The sequence below is a fragment of the Schistocerca serialis genome, chromosome 1, assembly GCF_023864345.2.
Source record: "Schistocerca serialis cubense isolate TAMUIC-IGC-003099 chromosome 1, iqSchSeri2.2, whole genome shotgun sequence".
NCBI lineage: Eukaryota > Metazoa > Arthropoda > Insecta > Orthoptera > Acrididae > Schistocerca > Schistocerca serialis.
Window position 1 is genome coordinate 693263118 of NC_064638.1, and position 21923 is coordinate 693285040.

The window sequence follows — 21923 nt, forward strand, 5'->3', positions numbered from 1 at the left end:
AAACCTTTGGTCACGTACCTGTAGCCGACGTCAGCGTTGAACCCTTCTGTGAAGGCGGTTATTATCAGGCGTGGCTAAGATGAAAACTCGAACCAAGTTCTTCCCCCCACCCCCCTTACTGTGAATATTTTATGAAATGTAGATATTTCACTGCGCTCATCGATACCCTTATGCGCCCAGATGCGAATCGAATTAGGTCGCTTTTCTAAACACATTTATTGAAGAGAAACACTTCAGTACAAAGGATAACTGCCAATGTCGCTTTTCTAAACGCATTTATTAAAGACTAACACTTCAACACAAAGCGCGAATGATAATTGCCAATGTACGCGACTGGAGAAATCCTTTAGAACAAGGCGTTTGAACCCCGCAGTTTCTTCTAACAGTGCCATAATTTCTTTTGTAAATGTAGACCATAAAAATGAATTGCTTGAAGCCACGAAGGTTTTCTCTTCTTATTCTGAAGTAGTGTTCGACATTCATCTTGGTTCAAAATAGTATGAAGCGATAGAATGAATGATAGAACACTCTGTTGTTATGATGGTGCGAAATCATTTCTAACTTCGTTCATGTCGCTGAAATGGTGTTAGGTGGTAGGAGACATAAAAATTTTCACATTCTTCCATTCTGGGATTAATTTTCGGCTGCTCTACCCAAAAAAACGGTATTAATGCAATACTCACTGTCATAAATCATTAGTACTTTTCTTGGGAGGGTAGGGGGGTTCCGCGTTCTCTGAAGTTCGGATTAATCGCTACAACTGTAACGCTCTTGGTTGTAGTTCGTCGTTTAGGTCGGCCCATTGTGCAGCCCCGGGGTTATCTTTCGCAAGCGCTTCGCTGACTCGTCCTCGCCCCTGCTCAGTGGAAGTGGTTTGCCTGCAAGAACCTGCCACCGGTCCCTTTCAAGAACAAGGGAAGGGGTGCTGGTTAAATTTTCACTGCATCCTCCAAGTGTACCATCGTGCCCATCGTGCCAGTGCCCCCCCACCCCCACCCCCCCCCCCCACCCTTCCCCTACAGCTCTGCGAGTACATTCTATTGCTGCCATGTTCTCTCAATAAGGCATTTCTTTTTCACATTATGTTTCCTAACAGATTCGGATCTTTCTTATTAACAGAAATTAATAGAAGTATTACCCTCAATAGTCGATGTTATTTATTGTAAATGATATTATTGTTGTTGTGGTCTTAAGTCCAATGACTGGTTTGATGCAGCTCTATGCTACTCTATCCTGTGGAAGACTTTTCATCTCGAAGTAACTACAGCAACCTACATTCTTCTGAATCTGCTTACTGTATTCATCTTTTCCTCTCCGTCTACGATTTTTACCCTCTACACTTCCCTCTAGTACTAAATCGGTGATCCATTCATGTCTCAGAATGTGTCCTACCAACCGATCCCTTCTACTAGTTAGATTGTGCCACAAATTTCTTTTCTCCCCAATTCTATTCAGTACCTCCTCATTAGTTACGCGATTACCCATCTAATCTTCAGCAGTCTTCTGTACCACCACATTTCAAAAGCGTCTATTCTCTTTTTGTCTAAACTGCTTATCGTCCATGTTTCACTTCCATGCAAGGCTACACTCCATACAAATGCTGTCAGAAAAGACTTCCTGACACGTAAATCTAACCTCGATTGAGGTATTTACCGTGTATGCAACTAAATGAAGGCAGTTTGTTTCTTGCCATACGCGTTTCGCTTCTTTTATTTGGGAAGCATCATCACTGGCCTGAAATACATGTTTCTTTTTACTCATACAATAAAAGTATTATGTGATAGATATAATATGCTGCTGTATTACGTTTTGTCGTGTTTTTCTCTTGCTTTTTATGTTACAAGCAACTTTTGTAGCACAAGTTCCGTATTGTGAATGTATCGTTCGGTGTCAGTTAACGATTTCCAGCGCTGTTAACACATGTCTGTGGTCCTGGAGATCTCCCGTGTTTGAAGTTATAAGTTGATGACTCTAGGACTCTACATGCCGATCCGATTTCCGCACACGGTGACGTATTACACGGTCCAGTTACATTAACGTGACCATCGCCTATATTAAAGTCAACGTGTAGTAACCACTCACAGCGGTAGGTGGCAGCACTAGCAGTAGGGCGTATATAAAGCTTGTCTGGGAGACGGGGCGAAAGGTGCAGTCGTTGTCGTAATGTGGAAACGGAGCGTTTTATCTGACATCCAAAAGGGCATGGTCTTTGGCTTTCGGGCCAAGGGTGGGAGCATTTCCGAAACGAGTGTGTTTGTAAACTGTTTGCGTGCCGCTTTGGCAAAAGTATATCGCGGATGGCAAAGTGGCGCTATCCAAAACGGGCGCCGAGGCAACTGTTCTGCACCATGGACCATAGAGGACAGGGGAGATGTATACGAGCGAGCAGACGTGCAAGTGCTGAGCAACTGACCGCCAAGCTCAACCAATGGGTTTACCAGCGGTGTCTCCTCAACGACCGTTCAGCGAACGTTGCTGAGTATGGGCCTCCGCAGCAGGCGCGTAATACATGCATCCGTGCTGACTGCTCTTCGCTCTTCATCGGGAACGGAGGCTGAAATTTACACGCCAGTACCGCAACTGGACGTCCATTGACCGGCGACGGGTGGGCTTTTCGGATGAATCAAGTTTTATGATCCATCGGACAGATGGCAGACACCCTGCAGCAATGGTCGGAAGGGTCCAAGCCAGAGGAAGGAGCGTTGTGGTCTGGGGGAGTATTTTTGGTGGCATTCCCTGGGTGACCTCGTTATTCTGGAAGGCTCGGTGGATCAGCACAAGTATTCCATCTATTCCCGGGGACCATGTGTGTGTTTTTCCTCAGCACGATGGCATCTACCAGCAGGACGATGCCATGGGTCACACAGTTCGCAGTGTACATGCGGGGTTCGAAGAGAACCAGAATGAGTTTACTGTAGTACCCTGGCCACCAAACTCTCGGATTTAAATCCAGTCGAGCGTCTGATCACGCTGTTCCGGCTATGGATGCTCAACCGAGTGATCTAGCGGAGCTGGCCACGTCACTGGAGTTGGCATTTTTCCACATCTCTCTCGGTACCTCCGAGTACCTCATTGACGCTTTCTGCGCGTTTCGCAGCGGTTCGCGTTGCAAAAGGTGGCTAAAAGTCCTATAACAGGTGGTCACATTAATGTGACTGCACAAAAGCTGACGTTAGCGCTAGATGAAGTCAGTATACAGGGTGTTACAAGAAGGTACGGCCAAACTTTCAGGAAACATTCCTCACACACAAAGAATCTGTTATGTGGACATGTGTCCGGAAACGCTTACTTTCCATGTTAGAGCTCATTTTATTACTTCTCTTCAAATCACATTAATCATGGAATGGAAACACACAGCAACAGAACGTACCAGCGTGACTTCAAACACTTTGTTACAGGAAATGTTCAAAATGTCCTCCGTTAGCGAGGATACATGCATCCACCCTCCGTCGCATGGAATCCCTGATGCGCTGATGCAGCCCTGGAGAATGACGTATTGTATGACAGCCGTCCACAATACGAGCACGAAGAGTCTCTACATTTGGTACCGGGGTTGCGTAGACAAGAGCTTTCAAATGCCCCCATAAATGAAAGTCAAGAGGGTAGAGGTCAGGAGAGCGTGGAGGCCATGGAATTGGTCCGCCTCTACCAATCCATCGGTCACCGAATCTGTTGTTGAGAAGCGTACGAACACTTCGACTGAAATGTGCAGGAGCTCCATCGTGCATGAACCACATGTTGTGTCGTACTTGTAAAGGCACATGTTCTAGCAGCACAGGTAGAGTATCCCGTGTGAAATCATGATAACATGCTCCATTGAGCGTAGGTGGAAGAACATGGGGCCCAATCAAGACATCACCAACAATGCCTGCCCAAACGTTCACAGAAAATCTGTGTTGATGACGTGATTGCACAATTCAACATTACCTTCCTTCAATTGGGCCAACTGGCGGTGAATCGAGGAAGTACAGTACATACTGACGAAACTAAAATGAGCTCTAACATGGAAATTGAGCGTTTCCGGACACATGTCCACATAACATATTTTCTTTATTTGTGTGTGAGGAATGTTTCCTGAAAGTTTGGCCGTACCTTTTTGTAACACCCTGTATAGGGAATATCTGGACCATCAGACCATTCGTTCGAAATTTGTTAATAAACAATTACGCTCACGTTTGCAAGTCGGTGTTTAGTATATGAAAGGCCTGTCTTCGTAGCTGGGCAGTCAGCAGCTCTGATTGCTGTGTGGAGCACTCGCGTTCAGCTCTCGGTACGGCCAGAGGTTTTTCCTTCATGCAGTTGAGGGGTGACTTGAGCGAGAAGTAGCAGCACAAAAGTCTGGGAATATGACAACTATTCAGACATCGCTATGTTAATCCCACGTCCCTCCCCACGGCATCCAAATGATGTCATTGATGGAGGATGACGCGGCGACTGGTTGGTGCGAGAACGCAGAGCTGGTCGGATATGAATGACAATGGACACAATACTTTAAGAGAATGGATTGCAACCGCGAAGCGGACAATTTATGACTCGTATTCTAACAGCGTTCTCAATTCTGGCAAAGTTTTTTTTATGAGTTGTTTCAAGATTCATTATATCCCACCAGCTCCCTTCGAGATGGCTAGAGGATCTGCATGTTACTGGGGTAGCGGCAGTAGATAGCAAAGCATTTCTTTATAAGAACATATCTTCGTAACACGTAACGTGATATGAACGCCACATGAGTGATATCGGAGTAATTGAATTGTTTTGGCTCAGTTCTGTACAGGAATTTCTATTTTGGATGATGGAGCGAAAGATTTAGGCGTTCATTTCCACCATGTGCCCTTCGGGAATGGAACGGTAGAGAGATCGTCTGAAAGTGGTTCTACGCACCCTGTGCTAAGCATTTAAGTGTGAATTGCAGTAACGTAGGCGTAAATATTATAATTTTTATTCTGTTAACAACTAGAGCAGGTCGAGCGATAGGTTACGACAAAAATTTGAATTGCTAGTAACACACATATTCGAAATGAATTTAATTCAGGCGCCAGCTGTATGAATGCATAACAGTTTTCGCTTGGTATAGCGATACTTGGCATCGGCATCTATGCGTGAGTTATGAGTACAGCATCGAAACTAAGTTCCTTAGCCAAGCGAAGGGAAACCATTGTCTCGCTCGTCAGTATTGCAGTGTCATTTTGCTGACTTCACCGTCTGCGTCGGGACGAAGAATTCAAGTGCACAAGGGATTCTTTGAACCAACTCGGTGCAATAACACGAAAACACCGGCACCGTAGTTTTCCTGCAAGCAGTTACTGCGAAGTATCCTTGAGGAATACTTGTGGCACAGTACGCAGTATTCTACTAGCTCGTTGGAACATGACGTACGCCGTGTGTCGTCACGTGATAACCAACGCTTCATACCAAGTTGCTGAGTAAAGGGCTCAGATAGAAATAGGTTTCCCAGTGTAGTATTCCTTTATAACAAATAATGGGTTGTTCGGTGGCAAAGTCGATGGCAGACTACAATCCACAGTTCAGGAATTCAGTCCTTAATCAATTCTGGGATCTTGTTTGTCACTTGCTGCATCTTCCTCCCTCTGGCAATAATTTGTTTATAGTAAAAATGCCAGGGCCACTTTAAAGATGTGTCTTCCTATAACTTGTTGGATAAGTCAGTTCACAAAGGTCGAAGCAAATCAAGGGCATACCACCTCGAGGCATAGTAAAGCACTACAGTGTTCAGACCTTCGGGCTGATGTTGTAGGTATATTGTGCAAGAATCCCTTCATTCCCAACGAATCGTTTGAATATTTGAAGATACGTAAGAATTTATTACTGCTTTAGGTGTCACTAACCATCTGTTTCGGAGAGCAACCATTCTTTTACAGCATTTTGGTTTCCATATAGAGAATTTGTTCCATTCCATATTGATTCCTCTTTCGTCAGAGTTTGGCGTTTGCAGCGGTTGCACTTAATGCAGTGACTGAAAGGAGAAGACATAGCTCGTTGTATTCTCGTATTTTTTAACTGGATCATTACGACGCTGGCTGCAATCTATCGACAAAGGCAACAAAATAACAGTAACATGTTGCTACTAAAACATGTCGTGCCCTGTCTTCAAGCTGTGAGCCCAAGTTTCGACATCTCTTTGGTCATCCCTCTTGCATGACGTGGTAGTGCTAGTTTGAAAGCAGGTTCCTAACGAACCACTTCGGAGAAAGCAGACAATAATCCTCCGGGTTAAACGACCGACAGCAAAACGAACCCGCCGCATAACAACGCACGAGAGAAAAAAAGGAAATAGAAAACATGAACCAGTAAGCGAACAAGTTAAAAACTTCAAGACAATTTTTTTTTACCTAATTTTCTGAATACTGAATCAGTCGAGAACGACAAACTTGCAGGTGGAACGATTAACTTATAGGTGACTTTAACCCAAGCGATGTGTTTCGCAGTACCAGTTAGAGTGTCTATGACCTTCAGGTGTTCTCTGTTATCGATGCAGTCACGACCATGAGCCAAAGCAAAGGTGAAAGTCAAGTTACAAACACCCAAACATAGACCTCATTGGTGTCCCTTGCAGTGGTGATCAACCTGGGATCGGTTGCTACTCCGTTGTTCTTCTGATGAACGCACTTTTCGCTTTCTTTTTCTGGTCAGTGAACTGTCGCGTTCAACCAGTTGTGAGAGGTTAATAGTTGAACGTAAAATCGTAACCGCACTTTAACATTTCTTTTTTGCTCGGTCAAGTAAATGACAGAAACAGAAGTCGCGTTAAGTGTCGTTAAAAATGAATGAAGAGTATCTACATCGAATCTAGCCTAGCAGTACTGCGTTTGTAGCCTGAGACAGCTGCATAGTCTACGAAGGTGACAGGAGAACGGCCAGCTCCTGTCTCCAGTGCTGGCAACACTGCGTCGGAAGAGCTTTACGTTTTACGGCTGCAGATTGCGCACGTGTATAGTAAGTTACTTTTACGTCTGGCTTGGAAATATCACAACGCTCTTCAAACCAACTGTAAGGTCAGGACTCATCACGTGTGTCAGGAAACACAGTTTGAATGGACTGTACAGCTACGCGAGCCACCTTCTTCGTGTACCTACGATGGTCGTTTGGCGTGGGCGAGGTAGGGAGGGGGGGAGATCGTCTGACCCGCCCAGAACAACGAACACGTTTTAGGCGGCCGTTGTTTGCCGTCCTTGTGTGCCGTTCACGCTTTTAGCATAACATCTCCTGACAATTCCAAGGACGATTATATGTGCACCTGGGTCCGGGTCTGACGCTCAAAAGGGATGCGTTTGCTATACGTCTCCATTCTTCACAGCTCGTGGTCTTATGGTAGCGTTCTCGCTTCCCGCGCACGGGGTCCCGGGTTCGATTCCCGGCGGGGTCAGGGATTTTCTCTACCTCGTGATGAGTGAGTGTTGTGTGTGTTTCATCATCATTTCCTCATCACACACTCGCAAGTCGCACTAACAAGGGAACCTCCCCATGGCACCCCCCTCAGATTTAGTTATAAGTTGGCACAGTGGATAGGCCTTGAAAAACTGAACACAGATCAATCGAGAAAACAGGAAGAAGTTGTGTAGAACTATGAAAAAAAATAAGCAAAATATACAAACTGAGTAGTCCATGTGCAAGATAGGCAACATAACAAGAAATTGTGAGCTCACGAGCGCCGTGGTCCCGTGGTTAGCGTAAGGAACTGCGGTACGAGAGGTCCTTGTTTCAAATCTTCCCTCGAGTGAAAATTTTTTATTTTCAGACAATTATCGAAGTTCAGGCACTCACACATAATCTACTTTGCTCTCCAAAATTCCAGGACATGTTCAGATTTGCTTGGAGATATGCAGGATTTGACGGTCTACGCACGAAAAAATTTGAAAACCTTAAAAACATATGTTTTGACAGAACACAGGGAAAACTGTGCGACTGTGAAACTGTTGCATTCATTTGTTGCAGTTTGTGACAAACTCTTATGTTTTCATCATTTTTTTGGGAGTGACTATCACATCCACAAGAAAACCTAAATCGGGCAAGGCAGAAGAATCTTTTTACCCATTCGCCAAGTGGACAAGTTAGGTGGGTCGACAACATATTCCTGTCATGTGACGCACATGCTGTCACCAGTGTCGTATAGAATATATCAGACTTGTTTTCCCGTGGAGGAATCGGTTGACCTATGACCTTGCGATCAAATGTTTTCGGTTCCCATTGGAGAGGCACGTCCTTTTGTCTACTAATCGCACGGTTTTGCGGTGCGGTCGCAAAACACAGACACTAAACTTATTACAGTGAACAGAGACGTCAATGAACGAACGGACAGATCATAACTTTGCGAAAATAAAGAAAGAAAAATTTTTCGCTCGAGGGTAGACTTGAACCAAAGCCCACTCATTCCGCAGTTGCTCACGCTATCCACGGGACCACCGCGCTTCCGAGCTCTCGAACTGTGTGATGTTACCTATCTTGCGCATGGACTACTCAGTTTGTATATTTTGCTTTTTTTTATAGTTCCACACAACTTCTTCCTGTTTTCTCGATTGATCTGTATTCAGTTTTTCAAGGCCTATCCACTGTGCCAACTTATAACTAAATCTGAGGGGGGTGCGATGGGGAGCAATACGGCGGCCGAACTTCGCCGCATGGGGCCTCCCGGCCAACAATGCCATACGATCATTTCATTTCATTAGTTCAGAGCACATTTTTACTGTTGGCCTTCTTAGTGTTTTCCCTTTAGTATGTTGTTCCTTAATAAGAATTAAATGAGATCCAGTGAGAGTTTATGAATTTATGTTAGGAGCGATCAAAAACTTTCCACTCGAATGCAACACTAACCGATTGCCTGCATTCGGTGATTATATACCGGTATCAGAGTCGCGCTGGGTTGCATATATATAAGCTGCAGCGACGCCCTTAAACGAAAACTTTTTGATCACCCTTATATTATATTATAAATCATTATACATTCTGTCCAGTGAGCGACAGACGATGAACCACGGGGAGCCCAAATATTAGGTTGGTGTATAAGTTCGTAGCGTTTTATTATACTTTAAATAAACACAATAGATACACATAACAGAGACTTTAGTTATCAAAAATATATTCTCCTTCACTGTTTACAGCAATCCGCCAACGCTCCGCGACTGTAGAAATCACACGGTTTTGAGGCGAAGAACTTGTCGAGTCATGTTCGCAGCGCATTTTCATCCGGAAAGGAAGTTCACTGAAAGTTGATCGACAGAAAGGGAGGACATGGTGAAACTTTGAGGGCGCAAGGTCAGGTGAATACAATCAGTGCAGGATGATTCTTGTGTAGTGTGTCTTGTCACTCTAGCAGAACGCGGGAGGGTGTTGTCGTGGAGTAGTATCTATCATTTCACGCAGTCTTCCTTGTCGTTGTCCTTGAATGGCGTCTGAAACACGTCTCAGTTGTTGGTAGTAAATGTCAGCACTGATGTTTACATCTTGGGGAGGCAATTCGTAGTACACCAGTCCATCGCTGTTCCATCAGATACATAGCATTATTTTTTATGCATGCTCGCAGGTCCTTGTATGGGGAGTCGCTACTTTGGTCTCAACCATTCTTTTCTTTTCCTTCTGTTAGTATAAAGACACCATCTCTCGTCACCAGTAACGATACAGGACAGGAATGATCGGTGTTGGAGTAGTCGGTAGCCATACACCCGACTGCATGCAAATGTTCCGCGGCGGTGGAACGACGACAGTTTATTACATTTGCCAGTTCCCGAGAGCACTGACGTGGTTCAGTGTGGATTGATGCGTTTAACCGGTCGTCATGAAATCTCGAAGATCTTCCTGAACGTGGAGAATCACTAATGTCAAAACGATCCTCCTTAAAAAGAGAAAACCATTTTTTTCTGTGCTCTGTCCAGCGGCCTTATCTCTCTACACGACGCAAATGTTTCTGCCACCGCTGCTGCCACCTCTCGGTTGAAGTCAGACAGAAGAATATGTCGGAAATATGCCGATTTCTTCAGTTGGTACTCCAATTTCTAGCGTCCACAGCTCCACTTACTATTCCAAATGACGAAATGACAATATGTAAACTCAAATAGCAACACTGAACTACAAATAAAAAATGGCAATCGATAAATAAATTCATAGCAACCGGAATATGAACATGCAAAACAAAAACGCTACCAACTTATGTACCAAACTAATAGCATGCGCAGATCGCTGAACGGTTTGATTTTTTGCGCATGACGTTATCATGAGGGCACGCAACGCCATTGGATATTAAGGCGCGTAACGGAGTTGTGTTGTAGTTTTGTTTATTTAGTTTATACTGCTCTTGCGGTGTTCGACAAAAGTTTGGTTTTAAAATGCCTGGCTGTGTTCAACGGGATGCCTGTCGTACAGCAGAAAGATAAAAGGTCAGGATATAATCTAACATACCCTCCCGAAGGACATTCGACTGCAGTAAGTCTGTATTAGAGTGCCACTGAAAAGATCGCTTCGCTGTTACGGTACACCAACCTTTTGTTCGCTACATTTCACGCTTGATAGTCAGTCTAGTCCGTCAACTGTAAGGAGAACCTGTGAACCTACCACCGAGGAAAATGCTAAGTCATACACAGTGCCGAATATAGATATAATAGGAAGGGTTTCCATCATAAGCGGTAATATGAGTGCAGATGCAGTTTCTACGAATAGGGCAGACAGGTTGCAGGCAAGGAAGACAATGAATAGGTAATGTGTCTCCCAAAAAGGAAAAATAGACCAGACAACAGCTACAGATGAATGTCAGTAAACAAATCAGCGAAACTAGTAAACGCATAGAAGAATTAGAATGTAGGAACCGCAGACTGACAGCTACACAATGTGAGCATAAGTAACCGGACACCTGGCTGAAAATGACTTACAAGTTCGTGGTACCCTCCATTGGTAATGCTGGAATTCAATATGATGTTGGCCCACGCTTAGCTTTGATGACTGCTTCCACTCTCGCAGGCACACGTTCAATTAGGTACTGGAAGGCTTTTTGGGAATGGCAGCCCATTCTTCACGGAGTGCTGCACTCAGGAGAGGTATCGACGTCGGTCTGTCAGGCCTGGCACGAAGTGGGAGTTCCAAAACATCCCAAAGGTGTTCTATAAGATTCAGGTCAGGACTCTGTACAGGTCAGTCCATTACAGGGATGTTATTGTCGTGTAACCATTGCGCCAGAGGCCGTGCATTGTGAACAGGTGCTCGATCGTGCTGAAAGATGCAATCGCCATCCCCGAACTGCTCTGCAACAGTGGGAAGTAAGAGGGTGCTTAAAACATCAGTGTAGGCCTGTGCTGTGATAGTGCCACGCAAAACAACAAGACGTGAAACCCCCTCCATGAAAAACACGACCACACAATGAAATCACTGGCTCCGAATTTTACTGTTGGTACTACACACTTTGGCAGATGACGTTTACCGGGCATTAGCCATACGCGCACCCAGCCATCGGATAGCCGCATTGTGTACCGTGATTTGTCACTCCCCACGACGTTTAACCGCTGTTCAATCGTCCAATATTTACGCTCATTGCACCAAGCGATGCGTCGTTTGGCATTTACCGTCTTACGAGCAGCCGGTCGACCATGAAATCCAAGTTTTCTCAAAAATGGTTCAAATGGCTCTGAGCACTATGGGACTGAACTGCTGAGGTCATTAGTCCCCTAGAACTTAGAACTAGTTAAACCTAACTAACCTAAGGACATTACAAACATCCATCTCCGAGGCAGGATTCGAACCTGCGACCGTAGCGGTCTTGCGGTTCCAGACTGTAGCGCCTTTAACCGCACGGCCACTTCGGCCGGCTCCAAGTTTTCTCACCTCCCGCCTAACCGTCATAGTACTTGCAGTGGATCCTGATGCAGTTTGGATTTCCTGTGCCATGGTCACCTAAGATGCCTGCCTATTAGACATTACGACCCTCTTTAACTGTAGCTGGTCTCTGTCAGTCAACAGACGAGGTCGGCGTGTACACTTTTGTGCTCTACGTGCCCCTTCGCGTTTCCACTTCACTATCACATCGGAAACAATGGATTTAGGGATGTTAATTGGTGTGGAGATCTTGCGTACAGACGTATGACACAAGTGACACCCAATCACCTGACCACGTTCGAAGTCCGTGAACTCCGCTAAGCGCCCCATTCTGCTCTCTCACGATGTCTGATGAGTACTGAGGTCGCTGATATGGAGTACCTGGCAGTAGGTGGCAGCACAGTGCACCTATGCACCTAATATGAAAAACGTATGTTTTTGGGGGTGCACGGATACTTTTGATCACGTAGTGTAGTTGTGTAATCATGAGGTATAGAGAGAAGTGCTTGAAGTTAAGTGAAAGGTTGTGGAGAGAAAATACAAACATAAGGGAAAGTGTCAATAGAAGCTAGTGCAGGATGAGATGACCGAAATATTAGGTAAACTGTTTTCAAGAACGCAGGAAGCGTGCTGGTCGAATGGAAATAAACGAGCAAAGTGTCAAAGATAAGACATTTGCAAAGCAGTTACACTTCCTGCTGTATCTAGGAAGTGTTATTTGTTTTTAAGAAATCAGGTTGGTTACCCATTTCCAGGACTGACAATGTTGAAGAGATGACATCACGCTCTTTCAGATACTTTCGTGATGTGGTTACAGAGGTTTTGCCTCTAATGAAAGCCCACCCATTTCTTTTATCAAAAGTTGAATCTGTATGTGTGCTCTCATTCGAAGAAAAGGTTGTGGACACCAGTGTTACATAAGTTTCTGTTGAAGATCGTGTTATATGACCGCACACTAACGTGTTGTTTGCTATTGGTCACGGTATAAGCAACCAGTCTACTGCAGTTTCCACACACAGATAACAGCTGATCAGTTAAACACTACTATCTGCTCCATACAAGTTGCTGGCTGCAATATTGTTGCGGTAGTGTGCGACCTCAGCTCAAAGAATCTAACTATTCGGAAAGGTCTTAATGTGACAGAGACAAATTCCTGCTTACCCAACCCAAAATATGAAGATAAACGAATGTGGATGTTTTCGGATGTTCCACATTTATTTAAATTAGTGAGAAACCACTTTCTGGTTGATGGATAAAGACATTCACATGAGAAAATTGCTAATAAAATCTATTACAGAAAGATTCGCCTCAGTGTCAAGGGTTGAGAAAGTAGAAGGGTTTATTTACTCCCGCAACTTTTTTTCGGGCACCGTGGCTAAAACCATAAGGTACTGCCCCGAAGAAGAGGAAGAAGCAGCAGATTTGTTTATTTACTTACTTACTTGCTTTCGATGCATTTGACATCCTGAGTGCCCGAAGATGCAATGACAAGAATACATCATCATGTGATAGTGAAACGCAGAAGGATTTCGAGGAAAGAATTGTAAGGAAGGAAAAAAAAAATTGCGTAGCCAGTACAAATCGTTTGTTCCGATTCCAGCAAGACATATTGATAACCGCGTGCACGTTATTCATGTGGTTTGCAAACTTTTAGCCATCGCAGATGAAATATATTCTAATTGCACGATTGAACCAAGACGGTTTGCAAATTTTTTTCTCACAGATAAGAGACATCGGTGTTTTCCACTTGAATCCTTCTCTAACAGAAGTAAAACATCGATTATACAGGTTGTTGGTAATAAAACAGCAGTTGGTACCTTAATATATACCCACTTTAGTTTGTTAGTAGTTTTTTCTCTGTGTCTAACAGTGTTCCCTCAAATACGTATATAATGTACTACCTGATGTTTTCTGCACAGTGGTAAACGCACCACTAAGTGGACTACGCATGCCGGTATAGACTGACTATTTTGCATCTACGCCACCAAACTTCAACCCCTGATCTGCTGCCCAGGGGTAAATAAGCATTAATGACTTGCTCTTGCCCCACGTACTTGAAGGTATTAGTCAGCCTAAAAACATTCTACACCTAATAGATATAATTATTAGTCTGCAAATGAAGTAAACACTGATGAATGTTGTTCCGTACACTGTCCTCAGCCGCCAATGAAAATATTTGCCCGTGACACTCCGTATAGCTGCCACTCTTGGGGCACAATGCTCTCTATCAAATGAAATTTCCGTGGAGCCAGATGTCAGACGAATTTTTGACGTTACATGTTTTCAGAGCAAGTTAGCCCTACATGAGCGAAACAATGGAAATGATAGATGGTGAATGAGAGCTGCAGGATATCAACTTTACTCTTCAACCTGCACCAGAAGAGTCTGCTGTAAAAGAGGGACATGACTACTCCGAAGGAATCCGCTACCTGGTTGATTACATCACCTATGGCGCCGAGTACTGTGATGACACACTGGGAAGACCGTCTAGTTATATTTTAAGTCCTCCTGCTAGAGAACCGTAACATTGTAGTTGGACTGAACTATCTCGCGCTGTGATGGGTGTCTGTGATACATGAAGTATCCCAATTTGAACTCATTTTTAATGAATTAAATGGATTGGGCAGAAATAAGTGTAGTGAAAACAATCTGCGCTGCTGTCCAAACCAAATGTGATGATTTTTTTGCCAGAAATTATGAAACTTTACGTTAGAATAGACTTTTCATTTGCATTCGATTCCTGAATATGAATGCGAAAGGCAGCTACAGCACAAAGGCGGAAAATCACGGCAGTTGCATTCTTCATCCACTACTAACATATAAATAGGTAAATCAACTATTTTAATAATTTTCTGAAAGCATATTTCAGTTATGTGCAACGGCCTTGCCGCAGTGGATACACCGGTTCCCGTGCGATCACCGAAGTTAAGCGCTGTCGGGCGTGGTCGGCACTTGGATGGGTGACCATCCAGGCCGCCTTGCGCTGTTGGGATTTTTCGGGGTGCACTCAGCCTCGTGATGCCAATTGAGGAGCTACTCGACCGAATAGTAGCGGCTTCGGTCAAGAATACCATCATAACGACCAGGAGAGCGGTGTGCTGACCACACGCCCCCTCCTATCCGCATCCTCATCTGAGAATGACACGGCGGTCGGATGGTCCCGATGGGCCACTTGTGGCCTGAAGACGGAGTGCTTTATATTTCAGTTATAAGTAGTTTGTGTTCGCGAGTGGCTCGCTGCGCCAGCCGTTGCGTCGCTTTCCTCCAGCAGTGACGTCATTGCGCAAGCCAATCGTGACCCGTTTCGCTTCAGGCCCAACCTTCCTTTCAATAACCTTGCGCACAACTATACTTTCCGTATGTTTACTTGAAGATGTCATAATATTTTAATTTTAGGACGACACGAAGAGATTCCAGTTTTGCGCTCGACTAGTGTTTGACCCCTGGGTTTTAATCCCCATGTTTATAAAGAATTGTTTTAGTTCAATGTCCGTGGCATCCAGGAAAAGGTCGCCCCTTCCCCTTTCCCTGACTGGACAGAAATACCAGGGATGATTCTGTTGTACGGACAATAGTGTGCAGACCATGGACTTAAGTTCCGTCTGGTCAGCAAACGTCAGCAATTTATCTGGTAACCCTGTCTTCGAGAAAAATTGAAGCAATTATGCGATGATCAGAGTTAATGTTGCATTTTCATTTTGTAGCTCCTATCCCGAAACTCTTCTCTGGTTTTGAAGAGAGATGGAGGTAGGGGGGATATTGTAATGGCTAGATTACTGAATTTCTAATTTTGTGTGCGTGCGAAAAGAAAGTAGCAACAATTCTCCAACATAGCAACTTCGAAAAACGGTGCAGTTTCTTCATTTCATAAAATTCTGGAGCTCTGGAGTTTCTCATCAACGACACTGAAAGGCAAATAAAGTATAAGGGCGGTGAAATGAAAACCGAACACTCACCATTACGGAACTATGCAATGGTTCCAGGTTGTGGATCAGTTAGCGGCCGACCGTCCCGTTGTAGCGGGTCTTCGGTTCTCATTTGACTGCCTCTCGTATACTGAATGTTAAAAAAACATTTCTTATTTCGTCTGTTCATCTGTAACGACGATGAGACTTATTAATGAGAAGGTATGTGTCGGAGTCGTTGCCACTGCATTGTAATGAAAATAATGAGTTGTACTGAAATTTTATTGCTGAAGGCTCACGTAAAACTACAGAATCAGTGCCTCATTTGGAACGATAAGTGTCAAAAATGGATCAATGATATTTCTTTGCCACGAATGGTCTAATGTGAAATTCAAAATTTTTCCTGCGAATTAAACGTTCGAAGAGATTTCGTGATTGCGGTCGGTGGTTGTAAACTTCTCTCCACGATATTTCAGCTGGACACCTTCAGGTGACCCATTGAAGACTGATGAAGGCGTTCTCCGCTCCGCCTTACATATCGCGCCCACCATTTCGGACCTGCAGGGATCAGTGACGGATAACTTGTTCATGAACGTTGCACTCGCCTTCTGCAACCCAGCAAGTCTGCAACTGCGGAACATGGTATCTCCAACGGACGTTCAATGGAGTATGACAAAACATTAATTTTGGGCACAGCAACGTGGTTTTGGGGCTCCATTATAAAAAAATCCATTGAAATAGGCATCGCGGAAAATCTAATGAACTGTGACAGCGGCTACCAGCTGGATAATGGGTGGAATCCCCTATCTCCGAGATTTGCGGACGAAGATGTCAGAACATTAGCGCCAACTCCGAAGACAGCTGATCTTTACAGTTCCACCAGCGAGGGCGGTGCCGCCGCACGATGTGGTCCTACTGTCACCGTGACTCTGACGCATACGCGGTAATACCACCAGCGCGCAATGTAAGGCGGAGCAGGAAACGTCATTGTCTTCTTGGAAACTTGTAGTAAGTTCCTATGGGACCAGACTGCTGAGGTCATCGGTCCCTAACCTTACTACTTAATCTAACTGAAACTAACTTACGCTAAGAACAACACACACACACATCCATGGCCGAGGGAGGACTTGAACCTCCGACGGAGGAGGGGGGTGTGGGGGGGGGGGGTAGCCACACGTACCGTGGCAAGGCGCCTAAGACCGCGCGGCTATCCCGCGCCTTCGTCTTCGATGGCTCACCTGAAGATGACTGGTAGGTGTCCATTTGAAATATCGTGGAGTGAAGTTTACGATGACCGTCCGCAGTCCTGCTATCTCTTCGAACGTGAATGGTCTAGTTTCCTCGAGACGCAGATGGACTTTCACCCATGTAGAGAGCTACATACATAGATCTCGATCGAATTCAGTTTTACAACGCACTCAAGTACACAGAGGTGCTACGTTCAAAAATGAACCACGCGCGTTCCGAATATAAAGCAAGGCTCTGTTGTGTTCAGTAGCAAATTCTAGCAACACTACTCAGATAATCTGAACGAAAGAATATACCTTTTTCTGACCAAAAACTTATGAACATCAAGGGATCAAAAGCGAGTTTTTATTTAATTTCATACTAGGTGACAAACCCGGCATTTCCTAGATGTTTTTTTGTCATTTTTAAATAGAAATGAAAACAAAAAATGAACTGTTTTTGTAGTGAAGTACGAAAAGAAATTTCAGTCCCATGTATTCGTGAAAAATACCTCCGAAATTATGAAACAGTCGTACATAGAAATATGTCAAAATTTACATATGTGTAAATAAAGTAACCAGAATTAAGAAACATGATCATGGATAGCTTCTGCATGCTAGGCGCAGCGGCTTCGCGTGTCTACAATCCGATTTTAAACGTCTCTGTGGCAACGCCTCTTCATAGCCCTATAGACGGTTATCGTTTTTACCTACAGTTCTGTGGGCTTCGCAGTTGAAAGCTGTCAAAAGCACCGCCAAGTGTCGGGGATTTCCGTAAGTTGACTCGACTATAGGAGTATCTTGTTAGTAAAGAAAACATCTAGTAAAACTTCATGCATGATACGGAGTTTTTTCATGTATCTCAGTGTTTATGACCTCATATCAAATGGTTCAAATGCCTCTGAGCACTATGGGACTTAACATCTGAGGTCATCAGTCCCCTAGAACTTAGAACTACTTAAACCTAACGAACCTAAGGACATCACACACATCCATGCCCGAGGCAGGATTCGAACCTGCGACCGTAGCGGTCGCGCGGTTCCAGACTGTAGCGCCTAGAACCGCTCTGTCACTCCGGCCGGCGACCTCATATCTCTTGAACTATCTGTCGTACAATGATATATTTGCGTAGATACATTCAGCGTCACGTAAATACTGTCAACGAAATATGTTAACAGCAAAGAAACAAATTTAAATGCCATGCATGATGCGCAAGTTTTTCTCGCGTCTCATCATTCATGACGTCATATTTCCTGACCTATGTCTCAAACAATGATATAATTTTACAGGTACATTGAATCATATGTAAAACTCTCTGCAACACGTGTTGCGAACAGAGTTGGTAGAAAAGAAGTAATAAAGTTAAACGCCATGCATGATGCGACAGTTTGTGACGGATCTCCTTGTTTATGACGTCATATCTCCTGAACTACGATAGGCAGGTGGTTTTTATCCACATAGTTATTGTTGCTTGACAATAAGGATGTGTGTGCCGGCTTTGGTTGAAAAAGGTCCAGTAGTTTAGGCGCGCGCGCGCGCACACACACACACACACACACACACACACACACACACACACACACATAGACATGCGCGCGCGCATGCTCACATCCATTCATATATTGTGTATGGATTCATATTTCGAAGCAGTTAACTTAGAAGAATTTAATCATTCATCCGCTCAGCCTATGACAGTATCCTCTCCACAAACGGAAAAGAAGTGATAGCCAGAAAATTATACCTTAGATCGCAGATTTAATCACAAAATTTCGTTTCAGCAAAGAAAGAAAAAAAGAAAAAGAAAAGAAAAGAAAAAAAAACCTCTCTGTGTCCATCGGCTGCCGTTGGCAGGAGCCCTCCTTTACAAATCGTCATTGTCTCTTTCAGCCTCTGTCGCTTCCTATTTACTGTATGAAAACTGACAATAGGTTCACATTGGAAAGGAAACAGTGACAAGTAGACGCTCTTGTCGGGCGCGCCCAATAGCTCAATCCATAGTTGCGTAGCATGGCATGTACCGCCTTTATAGATTCCTCGTGCAGCATTCGGTTGGAACCGTGGACCTCCACCAGATTTATGTATATTGTCCAAAGGAATCTTTCTATTTTTTAAGGAATTTATATTTTTAAAGGAATCTTTGCCTGCATCACTTTCAACAAACGTGTACGTGAGTGTACTGTTTAGTGAACCATTTACGTATTTGGGTTTCTTCCCGTTCTGTTCTCGATTCATACATAATAAGGAAGGACGGAAAATTGAAACTTAATGTTCCACCTACAGCTACATAATTAGAAACGCAATACAGTACCTTTTTATTAGTATGGGAGAAGAAATCGACCAAGGTCTACTGAAGGAATTATCTCGGCATGTACGTGATACGGTTTAAGGAAACTACGGGAAACATTATTCAGGGTAGAAAACTGAACCACACAGCTCTCTGAAAATACACTTAACCATGCAGTCTACATATAATAAAGCATTTTGGGATGAACGCTGGCTTCTATGAGAATCGAAAGCCTTTCCTTAAGAACAAGACTTGTAATGTTATTCGATCCACCTAATTCTCCGTGAGCAATTCTGCAGTGTACCACTGTTGCCCATCTCCTCTCCTACTCCATTTGCGCATGGCGTGAGGGAAAGTTACTGGCTACGTGCCTCTGTTGCGCTGCGATTGATACTGCTTACGAACGGGCAGGTTGGCTGCAAAGTGGTGTAAGTCACAAAAACTGAAAAATGTGCTGACACCGCCTTTATTCCCTGCTGCACCTTCAAGTGTGTCACGAAGAGAAGAAAGAATGTTGCTGGAAATGAAAGCAGCTGACCGAAAATGCGTCATATCAAGTACGATAAAGCGCGTGGAACATCTGCTTTTAGGAAATAAACCCCGAACTTAAAGATTGAATTCCAGAAACTCGATCTGAGGAAAGGGCGCGCTTCTGAAAACAGGGCTGGCCGTCTTTCAGTGAGTTTTCAAATAGTTTCCGCTGGTAGAAAATTCGTCACGAAAGCAGAGAAACAAAAATGGCTGACCTTCTGAACTTTATACCTTCCTGCCAGCACGATTTCTTTCTAGGTTTACAATGCGGTCGTGGCGTTTCAAACACTGCCGAACAATTTGATGAAACGGTGATAACATCAAAATAATGACATTGTCTGAATTTTCACTTTGTGTTATTCACTTTTCATTTTTCCTACTCTGACGATAAATAACAATTCTGTTTTTTTGAATATGTTGTCAGTAGATGACCAAAGAGAGAGAGAGCGCACTAACAAAATGCTCTCTCTCTCTCTTTGGTCCACTACTGTGGTCAACGTTTATTGGAGCTCATTACCATACGCAAATCATTTTTTTAAGATAATGATTTTGAAGATTTTAATTTTGAGGTTGTTGAGGCTTTTTATCAATAGAATTATGCATTATGGTACAAAGTTTGCATTTACAGGTTACTGTCATGCCCTAATTTACTCAAGAAATATGTAATAATGAGCTGGAAACTTTAAATGTACTCTCTTGAGAAAGCTGAATGTTGGACACACACCGCTTGGCAGCCATTCCGCTCATTTGACCATTCCACTCATTTGATAGAAGTATAATTGCCTCACAGTCTTCCACTAGAACCATTTCTCTAAATTTACCCTACAGGGCTTCGTTAGAAACAGTCTCCTTTCTTCAAAGTTACCTAGTTATATTCCCTGAGCAGATTTGTTACATTTTCTTATAGGCTATACTGACGTGTTCAATCGGACCACAAACTCGTTAGATATCCGCTTTGATACCATCTTATTAAAGAGATCCAAGCATTGGAACAGTCTTTTGGAATTGGGTGCCCTAGCGTCTTGTATGCAATCCATCTATAAAGAAAAAGACACTTTTGCAAAATGCATCCAACAAATTTAAGTTTCACATTCGCCTTTCCTGCTACAAATGTGTTCCTCCCGTTTCAATCAGCCTCATTGTATTAGTCATACTATAGGTTTATTTATCTTTGTTATGTGTATAATTTGTATTTATCCGCAGTCAAAACTGCCATTCATTACACCTATTAGAAACACTGGAAAGGCGCTCTGCGGTGATTCTCTTGCATCAGTTTTCCGTTAGACAATACATCCTTATCGAGAACTTTGAAAGTATCGCCGATCCTACCTAATGAACCGTTTGTAAACGTTAGTCGACCTCTTACGATTCCTTAGGACACGACCAATTTTACTTTCGTTTATGTCGAATAAGTAGCCGTTCACAATAATGACTTAACTCTATTAATCAAATATTATTCGAACCAATGACATGTTTGTGATACCTTGATTAGCAATCGACAGTTTAATACAGAGTGCAATGGCTTTCGGAAACCTAGGTAGACGCCATCTACTTCTTCATCTGTATCTTCTATCTACAAGATATCGTGTATTAATAAAACGAACTGTAGTAAATCTCAGTCATATTTTTCTGAAACATTACTGATTCAGTGAGACAAGATAGAAACGAGGTTAATTGTACATCTTACATAGTGAAAAATAGAATTGGAATTTCGCAAGAGCCTGGTACCTTGTTCGCTTTGAGCACTCTTGAGTGTTTTCCAATACCGTGGTTGTACATCTCAGTGACTCCCATTCGACAGCATGAGTAGCGGTTAAACATTGATAAGGTTATATACTAATGTGTGAGTTAATTTTTAAATGTGAAAATTTATATTTCGTCTTTCTGTCTCTTGGGTTCACTTTCTTCAGCAGATTAATCTACGAGAGACTGGGTAAAATGTATGCAGATGCTTATTAGCTCAGATTTTTTTATACGTCCTTCACCATTCTCAGTTTTTCATTACACGATTAAACCGTGGTGCGCCTCTTCTATCTTTTGTTGCCTTACTTGGCACGTGTTTGTCTAAAGTACGTTTTAAGATATGTTTGAGCCTAACCACAACTCTTCTGCGTTTGTCAAATTTGAATAAAATTTTCTCAAAGCATCAGGTAGACGGGCTATTAA

The 21923-nt window shown here is 43.5% G+C and overlaps 1 protein-coding gene and 1 pseudogene across 8 annotated transcripts in view; both read left to right on the top strand.

Annotated features, from left to right (window-relative positions):
• The window catches only part of LOC126480749 (sodium/potassium-transporting ATPase subunit alpha), a 633888-nt gene that overhangs the window by 500844 nt on the left and 111121 nt on the right, over positions 1-21923 (top strand). The gene's annotated exons all lie outside the window — the stretch shown is intronic.
• On the top strand, positions 14686-14803 carry LOC126429195 (5S ribosomal RNA; annotated as a pseudogene).